The following is a 22,717-nucleotide window of genomic DNA, read 5'->3' as shown; positions in this document are numbered from 1 at the left end:
AATTTTGACCCTGTCCTCCAAAGCAGTTGCAATCCCTCCCAGTTTGGTATCGTCGGCAAACTTAATAAGCGTACTTTCTATGCCAACATCTTAATAAGCGTACTTTCTATGCCAACATTTTCTTCCTGTGGAAGAAAATGTCGTCATGTAATTAAAGAGTATTACAAAGCATTTATGTATGGGGACTGAATTAAGGTTGCATAGTGCATAACTTCGCAACATTAACAATGTTCATTTAATGTAGCTTTTGGTGTGTTATACTTCATATATACTCCATGTTTAATGTATTGTCTCTAGATGGAAGGCCACTTCCTATTTTTTTTAAAGAGTTGTTATTTGGAATCATTGTTTCAAATGCTAACTTCTGTAACCATTACTTGTTTGTTTGTATAGCAGTCGCCTCATTGTGCTAGCTACTGTACACATGTACCTATGTAATCTATGTTTTTCCTCTCCCTTTGCTTCTATGTGTTTTAAATAGAAGTCACCTACTATAGGACGGGCCCAACAAGGAAAATAACACCACTGGCCATCACATACAGCCCTCAGCTAAAACCTCTCCAGCGCATCATCAAAGATCTACAACCTATCCTGGAAAACGATTTCTCTCTCTCTCAGACCTTGGGAGGCAGACCAGTCCTTGCTTACAGGCAGCCCCCCAACCTGAAGCAAATACTCACCAGCAACTACACACCACAGAAACACTAAGTCAGGAACCAGTCCTTCTAACTAACTTTGTTGCATACTCTGTCCCCATTTCTACTCTAGTGACACCATCAGAGAACCCAGCCACACCATCAAGGACTCATCCACCTGCACATCTACTAATGTAATATATGCCGTCATGTGCCAGCAACGCCCCTCTGCCATGTACATTGGCCAAACCGCACAATCTCTATCTAAAAGAATAAATGGACATAAATCAGACATCAGGAATAGTAACATACAAAAGCCAAGTATCAGGGTATGTCTACATCTAAAATTTTGCAGCGCTGGTTGTTACAGCTGTATTAGTACAGCTGTATAGGGCCAGTGCTGCAGAGTGGCCACACTTACAGCAACCAGCGCTGCAAGTGGTGTTAGATGTGGCCATACTGCAGCGCTGTTGGGCGGCTTCAAGGGGGGTTCGGGGAACGCGAGAGCAAACCGGGGAAGGAGACCAGCTTCGCCGCGGTTTGCTCTCGCGTTCCCCGAACCCCCCTGCAAACCGCAGGGAAGGAGACCTGCTTGCACGGAGGTTCGGGGAACGCAAGAGCAAACCGGGGAAGGAGACCAGCTTCGCCGCGGTTTGCTCTCGCGTTCCCCGAGCCCCCCTGCAAACCGCAGGGAAGGAGACCTGTTTGCACGGAGGTTCGGGGAACGCGAGAGCAAACCGGGGAAGGAGACCAGCTTCGCCGCGGTTTGCTCTCGCGTTCCCCGAACCCTCCTGCAAACTGCAGGGAAGGAGACCTGCTTGCACGGAGGTTCGGGGAATGCGAGAGCAAACCGGGGAAGGAGACCAGCTTCGCCGCGGTTTGCTCTCGCGTTCCCCGAACCCCCCTGGCAAACCGCAGGGAAGGAGACCTGCTTGCACGGAGGTTCGGGGAACGCGAGAGCAAACCGGGGAAGGAGAGCAGCTTCGCCGCGGTTTGCTCTCGCGTTCCCCGAACCCCCCTGCAAACCGCAGGGAAGGAGACCTGCTTGCACGGAGGTTCGGGGAACGCGAGAGCAAACCGGGGAAGGAGACCAGCTTCGCCACGGTTTGCTCTCGCGTTCCCCGAACCCCCCTGGCAAACCGCAGGGAAGGAGACCTGCTTGCACGGAGGTTCAGGGAACGCGAGAGCAAACCGGGGAAGGAGACCAGCTTCGCCGCGGTTTGCTCTCGCGTTCCCCGAACCCCCCTGGCAAACCACAGGGAAGGAGACCTGCTTGCACGGAGGTTCGGGGAACGCGAGAGCAAACCGGGGAAGGAGACCAGCTTTGCCGCGGTTTGCTCTCGCGTTCCCCGAACCCCCCTGCAAACCGCAGGGAAGGAGACCTGCTTGCACGGAGGTTCGGGGAACGCGAGAGCAAACCGGGCAAGGAGACCAGCTTCGCCGCGGTTTGCTCTCGCGTTCCCCGAACCACTCTGCAAACCGCAGGGAAGGAGACCTGCTTGTTTGGGGAACGCGAGAGCAAACCAGGGAAGGAGACCAGCTTCGCCGCGGTTTGCTCTCGCGTTCCCCGAACCACTCTGCAAACCGCAGGGAAGGAGACCTGCTTGTTCGGGGAACGCGAGAGCAAACCAGGGAAGGAGACCAGCTTCGCCGCGGTTTGCTCTCGCATTCCCCGAACCACCCTGCAAACCGCAGGGAAGGAGACCTGCTTGCTCGGGGTTCGGGGAACGCGAGAGCAAACCGGGGAAGGAGACCAGCTTGATTACCAGAGGCTTCCTCAGGTATGCTGGGATACCTGCTTATTCCACGGAGGTCAAGAAAAGCGCTGGTAAGTGTCTACACTTGATTACCAGCGCTGGATCACCAGCGCTGGATCCTCTACACCCGAGACAAAACGGGAGTACGGCCAGTGCTGCAAACAGGGAGTTGCAGCGCTGGTGATGCCCTGCAGATGTGTACACCTCCTAAGTTGCAGCGCTGTAACCCCCTCACCAGCGCTGCAACTTTGTGATGTAGACAAGCCCTCAGAGGGGTAGCCGTGTTAGTCTGGATCTGTAAAAGCAGCAAAGAATCCTGTGGCACCTTATAGACTAACAGACGTTTTGGAGCATGAGCTTTCGTGGGTGAATACTCACTTCGTCAGATGTGGGTACATGTACATGCATCTGACGAAGTGGGTATTCACCCACGAAAGCTCATGCTCCAAAACGTCAGTTAGTCTATAAGGTGCCACAGGATTCTTTGCTGCTTATACAAAAGCCAGTAGGAGAACACTTCAGTCTTCCTGGACATTCTATAACAGATTTTAAAGTAGCCATACTTGAACAAAAAATCTTCAAAAACAGATTTCAAAGAGAAACTGCAGAGCTACAATTCATTTGCAGATTTAACACCATTAATTTGGGCTTGAATAGGGACTGGGAGTGGCTGGCTCATTACAAAAGCAACTTTCCCTTTCCTGGCATTGACACCTTCTCATCAATTATTGGGAGTGGACTACATCCACGCTGATTGAACAGGCCCTGTCAACACTGGTTCTCCACTTGTTAGGTAACTCCCTTCTCTTCATGTGTCCGTATAATAATGCCTGCATCTGTAATTTTCACTCCATGCATCTAAAGAAATGGGTTTTTTACCCACAATACTAATGCCCAAATAAATCTGTTAGTCTTTAAGGTGCCACTGGACTCCTCTTTGTTTTTTTAAATTAGATTGTAAGCATGGGCATGCTTTTCTTTTTTTGCTGTTGTTTGTATTACAGTAGTGCCTAGAAGCTCCAGTCAGGATTAGAGCCCCACTATGCCAAACACTGTACACACACATAATAAGAGACAGTTCCTTCCCTGAAGAGTTTATACCCTAAGTTGTTGCATTTATGGTAATAAGACTTTGACAAGACCCGGACTCAGAACACGGATTACTGAATTTAATATCTTAAATCTATCAGATTTATAATTTTACTGCACTTTTAAATTTATTTGAAGTTAGTTAAAGCTTCCTGAAACATCTACAGCTGTGGAATCTTCGGAAAAAGTCTATGAGCAGCCATGGCAGAGGCTGATGATTTATTTTACGTCTTAGCTATGTAATATGCCATATTATACTAGGCTAAATGCTACAGTTTTTGGACTGATGGTGTTTACTCTTATTTTACTTCTTGGGGAATTCTGCAATACTTCTTGTGCATAATTAATGAGCTGTGCATATTTTTAATTTTTGCGCAGAAAAAAGTGTCTACTGAAATGTTGCTGCAGTTACACCTTTTGCCCATCAGAGGGTGCTGTGGTGATAGAACACAGCAGCTCCTGACCTGCTAGGAAAGAGAAAGAGCCTGCCTTCTTCGCCGTGCCTGTCAGGCCAGGTCAGGAGACGGGGGTTATGAGGAGACAGACAGCGTGGGCTACTGTGGGGATCAGATGGGGCTCATTAAGGGCTAGTGAGGAAGGACAGACTGGGATGGGCTGAATGGGAGTGGAAGCACAGGGCCACAGGGTGAGGGAGGTGTAGGGTCACAGGGTAATGGGGGAGGGGCTGAAGAGCTACATAGGGGCAGAGGGTGGCTGAGTGGGGACACTGACACCGGGGGGACAGGAGGTGGCTGAGTTGGGACACAGAGACATGTGGGGATTGGGGTGCAGGGACACAGGGACAGGGGTGGCTGAATGGTGGCAGAGACATGGGGACAGGAGGAGGGGGTGCAGGGACACATAGGGACAAGGGGTGGCTGAGTGGGGGCACAGAGAAACATGGGGAGGGGGGAAGGGGTACAGGGCCACATGGGGAGGAGAGAGGGGGTGTCTGAATGGGGGTGGTGGAACACATGGGGATGCAGGAACACATTGGGACAGGAGCAGATGTGCCTGACTGAATGGGAGAAGCTAGGGGTCAGCCAGGGTCTGCATGGGGGAAGGTCCCTAACAATCCCACCCCCCAAAAATGCCTGTTCCATATGTTTCCCACCCATACCCAACAACTCGCAAAGTTCACAGCCAGGCTTCCCCAGCAATTTATTTCCCTCTCCCTCAGCTCCTCCGTTACCCCTGATTCCCCAAAGTCTTTGCACTGCTTCTGAGGGGTGCGGGAAATACGATTCTGTATTGCAGTTTAAATTAATTATTACTCAGAGTTCTGTATTAATATGCCTAGTAAGGAATATATTTGTCAAACATCTACTGAATCTTTTTTGTTGTTTGTATTGTTACAGACATACTTGCTGACAGTATTTTGAAATAAATGACCAAAAATAATTGAAACTGGTGTGATTCTATTGTGTTATATTGATGAATAAAATGTGCACAATTTTGCAGAATTTTAAAATATTGTGTGCAGAATTTTTAATTTTTTGTTGCAGATTTTTTAGTTTTTGGTGCAGAATTCCACCCAGAATATTATTTGCATTGATAAAGAGTATTTTACTTCAAAGCATACTTTGTTCTCCCTGTTATCTGAAGACGGAAATAATTGTAATTCCTAGCTTTAGTTCCAGTTTTCTTTTAAGTGAACTGAGAGCTTGTTATATAATGTCTTGGCATGTTAAAGATTTATGGTGACCATAATTTAAGGCATTTTATATGGTGTTTGCAGCATTTGTGTCTAGGTCAGAAATGTTAACATCCTCTTCTTTGAGTAAAGCAAACGTATTACCATCCAGGACCAGGAGAACCTCGAATGGCATATGCACTTAAAGTGTGTTGATCAAAGTAAATGTCTCGTTAGTGACAGCTTTATCATCTATATTTAAAATATAAACAAAGCAACTTAATTCATTCAATTTTAAGTCTTTTTTAAAATGCAAGAGATTATGTCCAAAAAGTCTTGAATTACACGATCAGATACTATTTTTCCCATAGTTCCTCTGCCTCAATTGGTTCACTGAATGGATGGTACCCTTGGAATTAATCAGGGTTGTGTAGTTAGTGAGGCTGGTGTCTGCAGGATCCCTGTCTTGTTTGTTGCAGAAGTTGGAAGTTGTGTGGTGAATGAATCAGTGAGCACATAATTAGATTGCATCATAATACATATGCCCAAAGGGGCAAGTTAAGGTTGTTCAGACAATCTTAATTCTGGCATTTTCTAACTTGTAAGTGTTTTACTCTGCAACCTTAACATTCTTTTAACATAGTTTTTTAGATGTTAAAATATTTTAGCACAATCATGGTATCTAACATAATATGCTTGGAGTAGAGCTGGCTGAAAAAAGGGAATCCAAAAAGTATTACATTGGTACACAAAGCCAAAAATGCTCAGATTTTCACAGAAAGGTGTTTAAAGAGAACCAAGGCGGAATTTTTTGGCTTCCTGGGTGCCTTGCCAACCCAGCTACTGAAGGGGCAAAGACTGCTAATGCTTGTGCTGTTTCCCCCTCTGTCAATGCTTCCCTGGCTACCTCTCCCACCCCTTGGAGCTAGTCCTCCAGGAAAGCTTTTATCAGTTTCACTGGCAAAAATTGAAATTGAAAAGAGCTTTGCAGGCAAGCTACCAGGCAGCTGTCATTTTTTCAATTGAAAACTGAAATTTTTTTTGCAGAAAACTTCAGTTTCACAAAAATATCTTTTGTTAAAAATCATTCAAATTAAAAAAAATTTCACCAGCTCTACTGAAGAGCAACAGTTTCTTGTGATAGCTGTAACAGCACATTGGAAAAAAAATGGGTAACTATATTTCATCATAAGAGAGTAAAATAGTAGCGGATTTTCATTATCATGGTAAAGACAGGTGTGTGAGTTTTACTGAGAGCGGTGAATCTTAACAATTTTGCAAGTTTTATGTAAAACTTCAATTCCTGGAAAGATAATGGAGCAACTAATTAAGCAATCAATTTGCAAACACCAAGAAGATAATAAGGTGATTAGTAACTGTCAGCATGGATTTGTCAAGAACAAATCATGTCAAACCAACCTAATAGCTTTCTTTGACAGGGTAATAAGCCTTGTGGATAAGGGAGAAGCAGTAGATGTGGTATATCTTGACTTTAGTAAGGCTTTTGATACCATCTCGCATGACCTTCTCATAACCAACTAGGGAAACCTAGATGAAGCTACTATAAGGTGGGTGCATAACTGGTTGGTTATGTAGTTATCAGTGGTTCACACCAAGCTGGAAGGAGATATCAAGTGGGGTCCCACAGGGATCAGTTTTGGGTTCAGTTATGGTCAATATCTTCATCAATGATCTACGTAGTGGCATAGAGAGTACACTTATAAAGTGCTTTGGAGGATAGGATTAAAATTAAAAATGATCTGGACAAACTAGAGACATAGTCTGAAGTAAATAGGAGGAAATTTAATAAGGACAAACCTAAAGTACTCCAGTTAGAAAGGAACAATCAGTTGCACGCATACAAAATGGGAAATGACTGCTCAGGAAGGACTACTGTGGAAAGAGATCAGGAGCTCATAGTGGACCACAAGTGAAATATGAGACAAGAGAATAACACTGTTGCAAAAAAAGTGAACATCATTCTGGGATGTATTAGCAGGACTGTTGTAAGCAAGATATGAAAAGTAATTCTTCCAGTCTACTCCATGCTGATTAGGCCTCACCTGGAGTATTATGTCCAGTTCTGAGTGCCACATTTCTGGAAAGATGTGGGCAAATTGGAGAAGGTCCAGAGAAGAGCAACAAAAATTATTAAAGACCTAGAAAACATGACCTATGAGGGAAGATTGAAAAAATTGAGTTTGTTTAGTCTGGAGAAGAGAAAACTGAGAGTGGACATAACAGTTTTCAAGTACATAAAAGATTGTTTCAAGGAGGAAAAATTGTTCTCGTTAACGTCTGAGGATAGGACAAGAAGCAAAGGGCTTAAATTGCAGCAAGGGCAATTTAGGTTACACTGATTACACTGTCCCTCCCCCTCATACCTGCTTGAGGGCTTGTGCAAGTCTGCACTACCAGGGAAAGTCGATCTAAACAATGCAATTTGGGTTACATTAATAGTGGAACTCAAGTCAATATAGCTTAGATCTACTTACTGCGGGGTCCATACTATGCTATGTCAACAGGAGACATTTTCCCATCGACTCTCCTTACTCTTCTTGTTCCGGTGGAGTACTGAAGTTGATGGGAGCATGATCTGAAGTTGATTTAGAGTAAATCAAGTAGTGTAGCCGCAGCGTTGATCCACTGGTAAGTGGAGACAAGCCCTCAGGCAGACTTGGAGGAAGTGCTATAAATATCCTGATCCAGTTGAGTATGGTGGTGGCTGCTACTCTCACAGTTTCTTCCCTTTTGGGGAATCCCTTAGCACTCATCTCAGTTGCTTTGGTAGAGGATTTGGGCATGTTATATGTAGTTTATATGTATGTATAGAGTGTGTGTGGCAGAAAGAATAGTTGGTAATAAATGTTATGAAGGTTTTATCAGCGTTAATTCAGAGTTACTTTATTATAAATGAGAGGAGCCCGCAAATGGGTTATGTAGTTCCTGCCAGATGTGTACATTTCTACTCCAATTTTAATAGAAGACCACTTCTATTAAGAAGCTGATTTTTCTTAATCCTTTGAATGGTTAAACAAGTTTTCCTCTAGTTTTTTTGCTGCTAACACGTTTGTTCTTCAGCTCATGAGTGCCTGGACTGTCTATTTGCATGATCTGTTGTCTGCTTCTCTGTACTATTGTCTGCTTGTGAGCTGCTTTGAAGAATAGTAAAAAGGACTGTTCATGTTCAAGTACAGTAGAACCTCAGAGTTACAAATGCCTCAGGAATGGAGGTTGTTCGTAATTCTGAACAAAACGTTATGATTGTTCTTTCAGAAGTTTACAAGTGAACAGTAGCTTAATGCAGCTTTGAAACTTTACTGTGCGGAAGAAAAATGCTGCTTTCCCTTTATTTTTTTTAGTAGTTTATATTTAACATAGTACTGTACTGTATTTGTGCTTCTTTATTTGGTCTCAGCTGCTGCCTGATTGTGTAATTCCAGTTCCAAATGAACTGGAATTCATAGTGTGTGGTCCACTGGTCAGTTCATAACTCTGGTGTTTGTAACTCTGATGTTCTATTGTACAACAAAGTTTTGTATTGGGACTATTGTGGATTATTGTCAAGATAATTTTAGTTACCTAATGATTAACAAGAAGCAAAACAAAGTTGCCAAAGATTTCTGTACTACTTTCTGAAAAATAAATGACAAACTACCATAGTAAAATTGTGTTCTGTATTTATTGGTCATTACATTTCCCTGCCACAGTAAACTTGAGATTTTTATTCTTACACAGAAAATAGGTTTGGTGTTGCTACATTTATCTTATGTTGTTTCAGTACAGTAAGCTGTTCTTCAAATTAGTTCATTTAGTGTTCATTCTTCCTTAAAGCAATGTTTTTACAAGTTTAGATGCTTTATTAAAGTTTGCATTAGATCAATCAGTATTACATTAAATGTGTGTTTACTGTTGTACAGATTTTCCAAAGTCCCACATATTTGATTATTATTTTTTGTTTCACAAATTATTTAGAGTGCTGAATTTTAGTTTTAAGTTGCTTAAAAACTTACTACAGGCCAGATTCTGTTCATTCGTTTCTATTATCCCATTGACTCTAAGGTGGCTGCATGGATGTAAAATAACAATTTTGCTCTATTTATTTGATGACTACTTTAAGAAGTGTAGATTTTAATGTTTAGATGATAGTCCCTGACCCAAAGAGCTGCCTCAAGTGTTTGTACATTGCCTGGCACAGTGACACTCTGATGTTGTTTGAGGCATCTAGGTGTTACCTTTGCACAAATCATTAATAAGAAAACTGTGAGCCAGGGATGCAGGGTTCTATGCTTGTCTGCTCAGCTTATTTCCTATGTGATTCTAGACAGCTCATACCAGCTTTTCTGTAAACTGCCTATAATAACGTACATACAGTGATGTTAAGGCTTGTTTGTAAAGCATTTAGAGATTCTTAGACAAAGATCACCTATAAATATTAAGCATTTTCCTTCATGATAATCAGTGACTCATAGGAACTGGGATGGAAAAATTATTTACTTAGCAAGCTAAACTAAATGTCCAATGCCCTTCACTACCTTGGACTGAGTTGTGTAGACTTAAAATAATGTGTATGCATCTCCTTTCACAAACACATTCCCAATTGCATTACACATAGCAGCAACATTAAACACATACCTTTTCAATATCTGTTTAAAGGCTAAAACAGTTTTTGCTGTCTGAATATTAAGAGTATTCTACAACTCTTATCAAAATCCCCATTCTATAATATTTAAAGACCAACTCTTCCAAAATGACTAGGTTTATAAAAGAAAAAGCAGTTTACAAAGCTCACTTTCTGTAGGTGAGCAAAGTACTTCAATACCAATGAAATAGGATTTTGGAGGATTTGAGAATAAGATAAATAAACTTAAACCAATAACTGTTGAAAATTGCCGCAATTGGACTTCTGTCACTTCCTTCAGATGCTCATTAAGAGTTAATGAAAAAAGAGTTTAAAAAATGTTAGATGATGATCAGTTTAAATGTTCCTTTGCTCATGAGTTGTCCAATTAGTTCTAGGTATACACCTTTGAACCCCTCCCTAATCCAGTCCTCTCAATTTTTGCTGGCTTAATTCTTTACACACTTTAAAGCAACGTGTTCCCTAGCGTGGTGGGGTTTGGGGTCAAACTATTCTAATTTTTTTCTAAGCTTTCCTCCTAAGTCAACCCTCTTGTCTGTTCAGCATTTGTAGCAAGTCTCTGAAATCTTTTCAATGTGTTGATTTATGCTGTAGTGTTCAGACCAGATCATTGTAAAGTAGGTATGTTTTCACCATTGCCGTATGCATACAGATGCTTCCCCACTTATGCAAGCGGAACACCTTGCGTAACTCAATTTTTTTGTGTAAGTCGGAAGCATATACCCAACAACTTTTTCTGTAACTGCGGATTTGCGTAAATTGGGTTTGCAATCGGGGGCCATCTGTACTGTGTGCGGTCCAAAATTGCAAATAATTTTTTCTGTTACCATACTGTGAGCTTATACGTAGAATAAATCTCTTTGCCATTATTTTTTTCCAAAAGCACATTGACTTTCTTATACTGAATACCAGTTTTGGATTATTAACTTGCACTATCCAGGTTGCGTCTCACTTTATTTCCTCCATACATTCCTCTCTAGGTCTCTTTGTATTATTTCTTTGTACCATTGATTAATTCCTTTATTCTCTATGTTTTACTTGGGCTGTAAATCCTGAATCTGAAGCTGCTCTTGATCATATAAACTAATAATATAGCTGTGACAGAATACACCTCTGTATTCACATCCTCCACACTATTGTAATAATCTTGGTACAAAGTGTGCCTTGTTAAGGTATCAGTTAAAAAATTATAATTTGCTACTCAGGATTGTCCTGGTAAAATATGTATGGCAATATTGTATGTGAAGTTGTAAGATTCTCTTGTACGATGATGGTAACTCATATTCCAAACTCCACAGCCGTGCCCAGGCAGAAGCTAGGCCTGTGCTAAACGAGGAAGGTGCTTGTCTTAATTTGCATTTAAGCAGTAAACAGAGTCATCAGGCAGGGAGGGAAAACAGAGGAAATTCAAAGTGCTGGGGAAAAAAACCGAGCAGGACTATCCTTTTACGTAGACTCTTTGTCTCCTGGGTCTCTGCTGGAAATATCACAAGGGAGACTGGAACTATAAGAACAAATACCCCTTTCTTTCTCTCCTTGTCTGTCACATTCTCTGTACCTGAGAAGGCATAAGGAAAGAGCTGTTGGACTCATCTGAAAAGTTTAGTCAGTAATCTGCTGGAGCATGTGATGAGAAAGTTTTTTAAGTAAATGTTAATAAGCATTTTGTCTTTATTTTTCTTGTAACCATTTCTGATTTTCATGCCTCATTACTTATACTCACTTAAAATCTCTTTTGTAAGCTTATGTTACTGTTTTTATCTAATCCAGCATGTTTAAATTGAAGTGTCTGAGCAACTATGTAAGTTAATAAACTAGCATATGATTCCCTTAATGTCTGGCTCGTCCCTCCAGGATTCGCCGCTTGATGTGTAGATGGTGCAGCCAATGACGCAAGAGCAAGTGACTGGTGCTGGTCAATAAACTCATCTCCTCTTGGGAATTCCTTATGATGCCCAAGGGTGGGGTAGTGGGACAACCTGGGTGAAGGAAATATCCCCAGAAAAGTGGAAGAGCCAGTATCCTGTTGGCTAATGGTACCAACACTACTGGGACCAGATCCGTTTAGAAAAGGCGCAGTTGCGGATGCGATAATGCAGGTGCTTTTTCAACTTGGAGCTTTCAAATTATCTTGACCTTCATCTTGCCATTGAAGTTCTATAGAGAAGAGAGAAGATATAGGGCCTATGGCAATCCCTTCCTTCTTTGTTTTGCTTAGGCTTACACATTGAGGTTCTGTGCTCGATGGTCGCTCCTCTTGGTGGGAAGGACCCAGGCATTTGACAGAAGCTCAGATGTCCAAGTAGGGGAAGGTCTGCTCCTCGCACTTCGGGCTCTTCTCCCACACTACTGTCAAGCACCATTGACTGGCTATTTTCATTGTGTTTTCTTTCATCAAGACGTTGGCTGGCCATGTAGATTCCCTTAAAGGAATAATGGACTTAATATACTGGTACTCTCCAGGAGAGGGCTGGGCAGTACAGGACATACATTTCTGGGGGAAGATCCGGGAGTAGGAATGTGGTGGGATCACTCTGCAGTATAACCATGACTAGTGAGTTATGTATGTAGCTGGCAGATTGCAGTTACACACAAGCACTTAGGGTGTGGCATGTTGCAAGGCTGTTTGTAAGTGGTCCAGGTCAGAACTGCTACAGCAAAGCGTTGCAGGGCACTTAAGGTTACAGGGCAGTGATGACACAGCTCCCTACTAGCCTGAGTTGTGCCCTGGTATGTCATAGGAGCTTTATTTTATAATAGATTTTATGAAAGATGCTATCTTAAATTGTTTTATGAAGTAAGTAATTACAAAACCTAAAAGTTTAAAAGACAGTAGGCAAATTAATTAAGCTGCATAGACAAGGGATGATTTCAAAAGAAATTTGGAGAGGTAAAAGCGAAGGAAAGCTGTTTCAGATGTTCTTGCCTCTTCCTCATCGCTTTGTGTGTATGATTGTATGTGTCTTGCTACTCTTGCTAGGAGTGCACCTGTGCTGCTGCTTGTTCACAAAACCATTTTCCCAGGTGGAGCAGCAATGTGAAACTGAGATCTTCTTTAGATGCATTTTGATGTTTCTGCTGTGGAAGCACAATGAACAGGATATAAAGCAGTACAATCACTGTCTTCCCAGAGGCATGGCGAAATGTTGTATTTCCCTGCAGTTAAATGCCTTAGTCATAATTACTGGGGCTGCGGTACCTCTCGCTGTCAGGAGGAAATACAATTAGTTCAAAAATTGTGTACTAGGGTGTAGAGAACTGATGACCTGAGAAAATAGTCTACTAATTCCTAATCAGGATTTAATGAACAAAAGAAGAAACTGGTTCAAAATAATACATCCCAGGCTTGATACTTGCCCTAATGGATTATTAAAGGAGATGAGAAAAACATAGGTGAACTACACTCATGAGAGGGAGAAACAGAGGGCTTGTCTCCACAAAAACTTAATGCACAGCAAGCTAGGTTGTGAATGTACAATATACTAGCCTGCTGTGTGCTTTCTGTGTGGACCCTGCACTAAAAGTTCCATAGTGCTCTTTGACATACTGCTGTTAAAGATTTGCTGACCGGAAACCAAGATAGGCAGCACTGGAAGCAAAGGTTTGCCCTGTCTCTTGTTGTCTAAACTTAAAAATTGTAATGGCCATATCTGTGCCAACTTAAGCCCTGGTGTAGACCTAGTTAGATTGACAGAAGATTCATAGATTCTCCACTTGAGGAGTGGATTACTTACAGTGATGGAAAAACTTTTTCCATAACTGTAGGAAGCATCTACAGCAAGAGTCGGCAACCTTTCAGAAGTGGTGTGCCGAGTCTTCATTTATTCACTCTAATTTAAGGTTTTGCATGCCGGTAATATAGTTTAACATTTTTAGAAGGTCTCTCTCTATAAATCTTTATTATATAACTAAACTATAGTTGTTTGTAAAGTAAACAAGGTTTTTAAAATGTTTAAGAAGTTTCATTTAAAATTAAATTAAAATGCAGATCTTATCAGTTTAGTGCAGTGGTTCTTAATCTGGGGTGCGCATACACCCTCGGAGGTGCGAGATATCCTTTCTGGGGGTGCGAGACATGCAAGATTTTTTTAGAAGGTATATCATTGAAAATACAAATGAAGCACAGACTCTACTTCGTTTCATCAAACCTATGTATTTATTAACATTATACATGTTTTAACGATTACTGTAATATATAAAGTTTTTAAGTTTTCAAATTTTTAAGCTAATTGTAGTGTAATTTTTTATAAGGGCTGCAGAACGCTGGGACCAAGCCAGGAGCAGAGTCCTGGTACCCCAGGCTGGCAGGAGGGCTGAGCAGGGCCGGAGGCCTGGACCCTGGCTGGCAGGGGGCCGGGCGGCTGGAACCCCAGACCAGCAGTGAGGTGCGCGGGGCCGGTGGCTGGTATCCCAGGCTGGCAGCGGGCTGAGCCAGGCCAATGGCTGAGACCCTGGCTGGCAAGGGGATGGCGGCCAGAACTCCAGAACGTCTGCAGGCTGAGTGGATCCGGCGGACAGAACCCCAGGCTGGCGGCGGGCTGAGCGACTCAGCCCACTGCCGGGCTGAGCGACTCAGCCCACTGCTGGTCTGAGGTTCCATCCGCCAGTTACTGCCAGTGGGGTCCTGGCCGCCGACCCTGCTCAGCCTGCCGCCGGCCAGGGGTTATGTTCGTCCAGGCCGGCAGCAGGCTGGGCAGGGCCAGTGGCCGGGACCCCGGCTGGCAGCAGCGTACCAGTAAAAATCAGCTCGCGTGCTGCCTTTGGCACACGTGCCACAGGTTGCTGACCACTGATCTACAGTGTATTGCTGCAACTATGCCACTGCAGCACCATTGTGTGGACATGGCCTAAAATGAATGAAAAGAATGTGACCAGAGACTTGTGTTCTTCTGGTTGAACAAGATCCCTGTTTGTTGTGTTCTTGGTTATTTGCTTAACCAAGGGCTCCTGTGCACTTTCTCTCCAAATGTTCAGATTCTGGCTGTGTCAGTTACCCAGGTAGTGTGTGTTGTGCAGAAGTTAAAGGGCAGAAAGAAGTGTTTGAAATTGTATCACTTCTCCTTGGCAAATGTACAGATTAAAAATGAATACAGAAGTCATGCTAAAATGTTGTGGCGAATTATTTCACAGTGGCATAAAATTTAAAGGCAACATATTTTAATTAATGCATATAAAAACTTCAGATATATCTGAATTTCTTTCCAGCATTAAGACAGAATTACCACCAAGCTGTGTGGCTGATTTTTGCATTTAAATCCATCAAGTACGGAAGGAAAGTTCTGAACGAATAAGAATTTGTTATATTTGTCTTTCATGTTAAGTGTATGTCTAGTCTTTGTTTTGGGAACTGCTTCATGAAATGCTGCATTCCTTTTTTGCAGTTGCTGAAACTGAAAGGATTTAAATTTGCATGGAGCTTTTGGAAAATTACTGCAATGCTGTAAATCAGAACCTCAGTTAAGTTCGGTGAGTGTCTATGGATATTTTTATTATCCTGACCATATAAGGAGTATAAAGAGTTACTCGTGCATTGGGATTTAGTGTTGTAATTTACAACATTGAGACAAGGCTCTACCATTTAGCCCTAAAATCTTATGATCTAATTGATCGATAAGTTTTCATATAAACATTATTTTTCCCCGTAGAAGTTAGTTTATTTTAAGCAATTCTATAAATCAGTTCCTTTCATTACTGTTAGGTTAAATAGTTTTGTATGCCCTATAGGGATTTAATTCAATACCTTCTCTACTAGGTTTGAACAGAGTACTTTGTCCATAGTTTGGCAGGAGCATAGAATAAAATTTCCATATTGGTTTCACTCTAGTTCTGCTGTTCATGGTAGTACCACTGGGGAAGTGCTCTAGGAGCCTCGTAAAATATGGGGTACCCTCAGTCCTATGCTAAACTGAAACCACTGCATCCTTGGTCTCATTTTTTTTATTTAGTTTGAATATGTTTAGTACTGGTTTTTGAGACCAGTGTAAGGGACTGAATTTACCAGGACTAAAGATTTGAGTGTGCGCTGGTATGGACTGATAAGGTTACCAGTCATTTTTTTCATTCTTCGCTGCTCCAGTCCATGAATTACAAAGTAAAATTGACAAGATCTCTGATGCCTTAGTTGAAGGGATCTGAAATCTTGACAGTTTCACTTTGCTGCTGGCATGTGTAGCAGAGCTGTAAGAAGGGGAAAGAAATTGGGCGGGGAGGTGGGTAAACAAGAAGTAAGGAAAACGGGTTGCTGGGGAAGTAAGAAGGGTCATAATATTTAGTGAAGAAACAAGGATAGAAAAATGTGAAAAGATTGAGGAAGGGAGACATGGGAGGGGGTGAGGGTAAAGATAAAGAAACAGCTGCAGTAGTAGGAGTGGATATCCTAATGTTCTTGCCTCATCATTATTTTCCTGCCACTGAGTTCTGAAAGAAGCCTAGCTCAGAGTGGGAGGCATATCTATTTTATGATAGCCACTAGAATACCATATACTAATGAAGTGTTACCTCTGCCATCTACAACATCTAATTTTCTTTGAAATATGTGTTTAAAAAAGCCACACTGAATCCTTTATGCCCTCGTAGTATTTCTAATATATCAGGTACCTGTTTTAATTAATCTCCTTTGGAAAGACATTACTGTAAGATTGTTTAGTTTCTGTCATGAATGAAGGTACTGAGGTGAAAATTCAGAATCTATTTGCATACTTCACCATTGCTAGGTTCATCATTGTTGCTAAAAAGTCTTTGCTTTTTAAAAATCTTTTCTTATTTGAATACTTTGACCTGCTTTAAATCTCAGCATTAACATGCTTCACTCAAAATATGCATGTTCCCTACAATCCTTTACTGTTGCCAGTCCCAGGGAGGTGGAAGAATATTGTAAGGCATAAATTAACAGTGAGAGTAGCTCACCATTGGAACAGCTTTCCAGTGGTTGTGGAGGATTCTCCATCACTGACAATAATTATTTCTGGGAAGTTCTTTGGCCTTTTTGTTATGCAGGAAGTAAAACAAGATGATCATGTTCCCTTCTGGCCTTTGAATTTATGAATGTATAAAGTAGCGTGAATAAAAATGATTTAAAACTTAAAACAGTTTTTAAAGTGTACATAATGGATTTTAATTTACGTTTTAAAAATGGAAGTAATTGTAATTTACATAGTATTGGTTTGCTTCTTTCCATTTTATAGTCTTTAAGTTGCTAAAATAGACATTTTATATTTGTTTCTTTAGTTTCCTAATTTTTAGTCAGACTTTAGATTTTATATTATTTTTTCTAAATTTCACATCTAAAATGTTCATCTGTGCTGAAAAAGACAAGTCTAGGGCCTCACTGCCATCTTTACTGTGAGAACAACACAAAGAGCCCCTGCTATATTTACAGCCAACACATCGAACTTTGTCAATAAAGTTGAAATGCTTCAACTGGACTTTAGTCTGCCACCAGGGTTGAAGTCAATGGGACTTGTACTCCGAAGGTCATTTAGGTGCCTTTGAACGCCTAAATGCCTCAAATGCCTAAATTTGAGCATAGGAGCATCATGGTAAGTGCCTTGTTTTTAAACTCTGGCCTGTGTGTGTGTGTGTATGTGTGTATACGTATATGTATATATATACGTTCATAGTAATTTTGTTAGCATTCTGAAAGTCCAAGCTTTTCATTGTTTGCACTGAAGTAATTTTATTTTGAAGTGATAACATTTTATCCCACAAAGTAGTTTTTAATAAACCTTTAGCCTGTGACGCTGCAAATGCTTGCGCTTAAATAAGACTGCTCATGCACATGTTTAATTGTAAGTCAATTTGCATGAGTAAAGTTATGTATCTGCTTAGATGTTTGCAGGATCTGAGCTTTAATTTTCAATATTTTGGTTTTTGCCCATAGCAGTTTTATAAAATTCAAATAAAAGACCCCACCAGTAGTGACATTTTTTCAATAGCATTTATAATTTAGTTTATTATAAATTTTAATCTGAAGTTGCAATGGCACAGATCTTTAAATTAATTTTACAAATCCTCAACCTGATTTTAAACCAGTGGTTTTAAAAAAAAAAGTAAAGTTGTTTAAATAATTTAGATTGCCTTATGTTAGAGTTATGAATATATTTGATTCTTTTGGATCACAACATCTTTGCATCAGGCATTTAATTTTTTCTGAAATACGTATTACTGAAAAATATAATGTATTTGCAGCACCATAGCTAACAAAAACAATGCATGAATAAAGTAAAAATATAACTATATTTTGCCAAAAAAGTCAAGCAAAGAGTTGTCATGCTTTGTTTATAGCCATTAAAATAGAGAGTAGCAACTTGACAAACCACCCATAACAAAGCAATTATTAGTATAGTTGTGTGCAAAGATCGTAAGCTTTAACATTAGAAAGTTTCTTGGAAGAGGAAAAAGCCTCCATTGAAAATGAAGACTAATGTTGTTGGAAAGTGTAAATAAAATTCTAACAGCTCTTAATAGCTTACTTTAAAGTCTTGTCTATACTACAGAGTTTTGTGGACACAAGTTAAGCCAACAGTGAAAACCCGGTATAATTACATTGCCTGTGTATGTTCATACAACACTCCTGTTGGCAGAGCATGTTCACAGCTGGTGCTCTAGTATTGACAGAGAGAGCAATGCACTGGGTAGCTATCCCACTGTGCTACTCACCACCTTCTGTAGCTAGGAGTTGTGGGAAGGCAGAGAGGATCACAGGGCATCATGGGTGCATGCTTAATGTCCCATGATGCAGTTCTTTCTGCCCCAGCATTCCATGGGCTTCCGACTGTTTCACAGCATTTTTCAACATCCCCTGTTTGTTGTGTGCCTGCCATCTCTGTCTGAAAGGATGGATCACACATTGCTCTCTACTATTGTGATCAGTGTTATGAACACAAAGTGGCTGGTCATGCAGTATATCATGAGCTCCAAATATGAACAGGAATCAGAGTTTCCTGACCTGCTGTGTGCCATGGAAAGAAACAGGACCAGATTACTTTTTGCCTTCACGGAGTAGTTGAACACGATGGACTGTCGCTTTTGGGCTCAGGAAACAAGCACTGAGTGGTGGGATCGCATTGTTAAGCAGGTCTGGGATGACAAGCAGTGGCTGCAGAACTTTAGGATGCAGAAAGTCACCTTCTAGGAACTGTGCAGAGCTTGCGCTAGCACTGTGACCCAAGGACACCAAAATGAGAGCTGCCCTCGGTGGAGAAGCAGGTGGTGATCACTTTATGGAAGCTGAAGACTCCAGACTGCTACCACTCGGTCCCAAATCAGTTTAGAGTCAGGAAGTCGACCATTGGGACTGCAGTAATTCAAGTGCGCAGGGCCATTAATTGCATCCTGCTACAAAGGACCATGACTTTTGGCCACGTGCGTGAAATATTGGATGGCTTTTCGGCAGTAGGATTCCTTGACTGCCATGGGGCGATAGGTGGCATGCATGTTACAATTTTGGCACCGGGATGGAGTACATCAATAGAAAGAGGTACTTCTCTGTGGTATTGCAGGCACTTGTGGATCACTGCAGGCATTTCACTGACATCCGTGATGGTGGTCCAGGAAGGTGCATGACATATGCATTTTCAGGAACACCGGCCTATATAGAAAGCTCCAAACAGGGACTTTCTTTCCAAACCAGAAGATTTCAGTGGGGGGTGCTGAAATGCCCACAGTGATCCTGGGAGACCCAGCACACCTCTTAGTCCCATGGCTCATGAAGTCTTACATGGGAAACCTGGAGAGTAGCAAAGATGCTTCAACAATAGACTGAGCAGGTGCAGAATGACCATAGAATGTGCCTTTTGCAGATTAAAAGTGTGCTGGTGCTGCCTTTATGGCGTTTTAGACCTAAATGAGGGAAATATTCCCGTGGTCATAGCAGCCTGCTGCACACCCCATAATACTTGTGAGGCTAAGGGTGAAAAGTTTCCCCTGGGGTGGAGCATGGAGGTGGATTGTCTGACTGCTAGGGGAGGAGGGAGTGAGCGTGCATGTGTTCTGCCTGGAGCGTGATTAGGGACTTCAGCATCTCTGTTTGCTCCTCCATCACTTATCATCCGCTCCTGGCCCTTTTACAATGTGCTCCTCACTCTCCTTTCTGTCCTGCCATTCTATTTTAAATTTGTCTTTCAAGGTATCTCTCTCTCTGCTCCCTGCATTCTCTTTTTTTCAGCCTCTGAGGATTGGAGCTCCTCTTGGAACATGTCCTCCTTGCTCCACCTTGGTCTCTTCCTTATTTGGCAAAGATACTCCACCGGTGTGTAGGGGGTTCCCCTGAAGGCCACATCTGAAGAAGCACAAGAAACTACAGAGAAGCATGATTGTTAGTTCACGCAGAGCATTGAATCATTATAGTAAAATACACCTCTTTTTACATACAAATCACTTTCTCTCTGTCACTTGATAGGCACACATCTCAGCGGACATCCTAAACATGGTGAGTTTGGCCCAGGGAGATGGGGTGGAGGTTTGAGGGCTCAAGATGAGGATAAGGGTAAGGGAATCACTGCAGGCCATTAGGCACAGTATTGTAAAAATCTGCCACCATTTTCCACAGGCAGGGGTCATTGAAGCTGAGATCTCACTCGTGAGGGTAAGCAAGTGTGCATCTCCTGCACTTGTGCGGCTTCAGACCATGTGCTGCCCACCCTGTGTGCTGCTTTAACCCCTGCACAAGTGACTGCTGATTGGCATGGGAAAGTTTCCTACAATGAGGGAAGGAACAAAGCAGTTCTGCCAAGGAACCTTCAGCACAGGATTGGCAAGTACCTGCAGGAAAGTTTCCTAGAGATCTCTCTCGAGTATTCCCATGAAATCTCAGTGAGCATTAACAGGCTATTCTGCCGCACTGCTTAGCTGCACAAAAGAATGTGGAGCACACTCAGACTCAGCTAGTCTTGTAAATTTCTATCCCTTCATCCACTTCTAGAATATACAGAGCAAAGGACAGTTCTACTTCATATAACTGAGCAGCATCTGCTCAAAAAGATCACTTACCAGGGCTCTCCTCTCCTGCATCATGCGTGCCAAGAGATTGACTGCTATGACTGGCTATACCCCTCTGGAGTAGAAAAGAGGTCTTGACTTGCCGCGCCACCAGACGGCCCTGCTGTGTGCTCCACATTGTCCTCCAACTTGACCTCCTCGTCCACAACTTCATTCTCTGGGTTGAGTCCACTGTCCACTGCCTCCAGCCCTACTGAAGTATCCACAGGGCTCTTGGTGGTGGAGTGGAGTGGTCACCAAAGATTGCATCCAGGTCCTTATAGGAGCAGCAGGTCTTTAGCACAGCACCAGAGCGATGTTTTGCCTCCCTTACTTTCTGATATGCCTGCCTCAGCTCCTCTATCTTTGCACAGCATTGATCATAGAATCATAGAAGATTAGGTTTGGAAGAGACCTCAGGAGGTCATGTAGTCCAACCCCAACTAAATCATCCCAGCCAGAGCTTTGTCAAGCTGGGCCTTTAAAACCTCTAAGGATGGAGATTCCACCACCTCCCTAGTTAACCCATTCTAGTGCTTCACCACCCTCCTAGTGAAATAGCTTTTCCTAATATCCAACCTAGATCTCCCCCACCGCAACTTGAGACCATTTCTCCTTGTTCTGTCATCTTCCACCATTGAGAACAGCCTAGTTCCATCCTTTTTGGAATCCCCCTTCAAGTAATTGAAGGCTGCTATCAAATCACTCTTCTCTTCTGCAGACTAAATAAGCCCAGTGCCCTCATCCTCTCCTCATAAGTCATGTGCTCCAGCCCCCTAATCATCTTCATTGCTCTCCACTGGACTCTTTCCAATTTGTCCACATCCTTTCTGTAGTGGGGGGCCCCAAAACTGAACGCAGTACTGCAGATGTGGCCTTACCAGTGCCGAATAGAGGGGAGTAATCACTTATCTTGTCCACTTAGCAGTCCTCCTACTAATACAACCCAATGTGCTGTTAGCTTTCTTGGCAACAAGGGCACACTGTTGACTCAAATCCAGCTTCTTGTCCACTGTAATCTCTAAATCTTTTTCTGTAGAACTGCTGCTTAGCCAGTCGGTCCCCAGCCTGTAGCAGTGCATGGGATTCTTCCATCCTAAGTGCAGGATTCTGCACTTGTCCTTGTTGAACCCCATCAGATTTCTTTTGGCCCAATCCTCCAATTTGTCTAGGTCACTCTGGACCCTATCCCTGCCCTCCAGCCTATCTACCTCTCCCCCCAGCTTAGTGTCTTTGAAATTGCTGAGAGTGCAATCCATCCTATCATACAGATCATTAATGAAGATGTTGACCAAAACTGGTCCCAGGACTGATCCCTGGGGCACTCCGCTTGATACCAGCTGCCAACTAGACATCGAGCCGTTGATCACTATCTGTTGAGCCCGACAATCTAGCCAGCTTTCCATATTTCTTTAACTTGCTGGCGAGAATACTGTGGGAGACTGTATCAAAAGCTTTGCTAAAGTTAAAGTGTATCACGTCCACTGCCTTCCCCATATTCACAGAGTCAGTTATCTCATCATAGAAGAAAATCAGGTTGATCAGGCATGACTTGCCCTTGGTAAATCCATGCTAACTGTTCCTGATCACCTTCCTCTCCTCCAAATGCTTCAAAATTGATTCCTTGAGCACCTGCTTCATTATTTTTCCAGAGACAGAGGTGAGGCTGACTGGTCTATAATTCCATGGATTCTCCTTCTTCCATTTTTTAAAGATGGGCACTATATTTGCCTTTTTCCAATTGTCCAGATGCGTGTCCCATTCATAGCCCTTATCCAACAAGCCACAAAAAAATCTGCCTGTAGGTATCAGAGTTCCTACAGCTGGAGCAGAGCTGGGATTGTGCCGCCTCCTCTCCCCACAGTGTCAGGAGATCCAACAACTCAGATGTGCTCCAAGTGGGAGAGCGTTTGCTGTGTGGTGCCGCCATTGTCAGCTAGGAAGATGCGATGTGAGCCGTCCACACTGAGCAAACAGGAATTGG

The 22,717-nt window shown here is 42.5% G+C and overlaps 1 protein-coding gene across 3 annotated transcripts in view; it reads left to right on the top strand.

Annotated features, from left to right (window-relative positions):
* CLOCK (clock circadian regulator) overlaps window positions 1–22,717 on the top strand; it is a 142,346-nt gene that overhangs the window by 28,883 nt on the left and 90,746 nt on the right. For all 3 annotated transcript variants that reach the window (XM_030563075.1, XM_030563074.1, XM_030563073.1), the window contains exon 2: window positions 15,138–15,222. The gene's annotated coding sequence lies outside the window, so the exon portion shown is untranslated. The remainder of the gene's footprint in view (window positions 1–15,137; window positions 15,223–22,717) is intronic.

Source organism: Gopherus evgoodei, chromosome 5 (assembly GCF_007399415.2).
Source record: "Gopherus evgoodei ecotype Sinaloan lineage chromosome 5, rGopEvg1_v1.p, whole genome shotgun sequence".
In the NCBI taxonomy this organism is placed as follows: Eukaryota; Metazoa; Chordata; order Testudines; family Testudinidae; genus Gopherus; species Gopherus evgoodei.
This window is presented reverse-complemented; position numbering and strand designations above follow the sequence as displayed.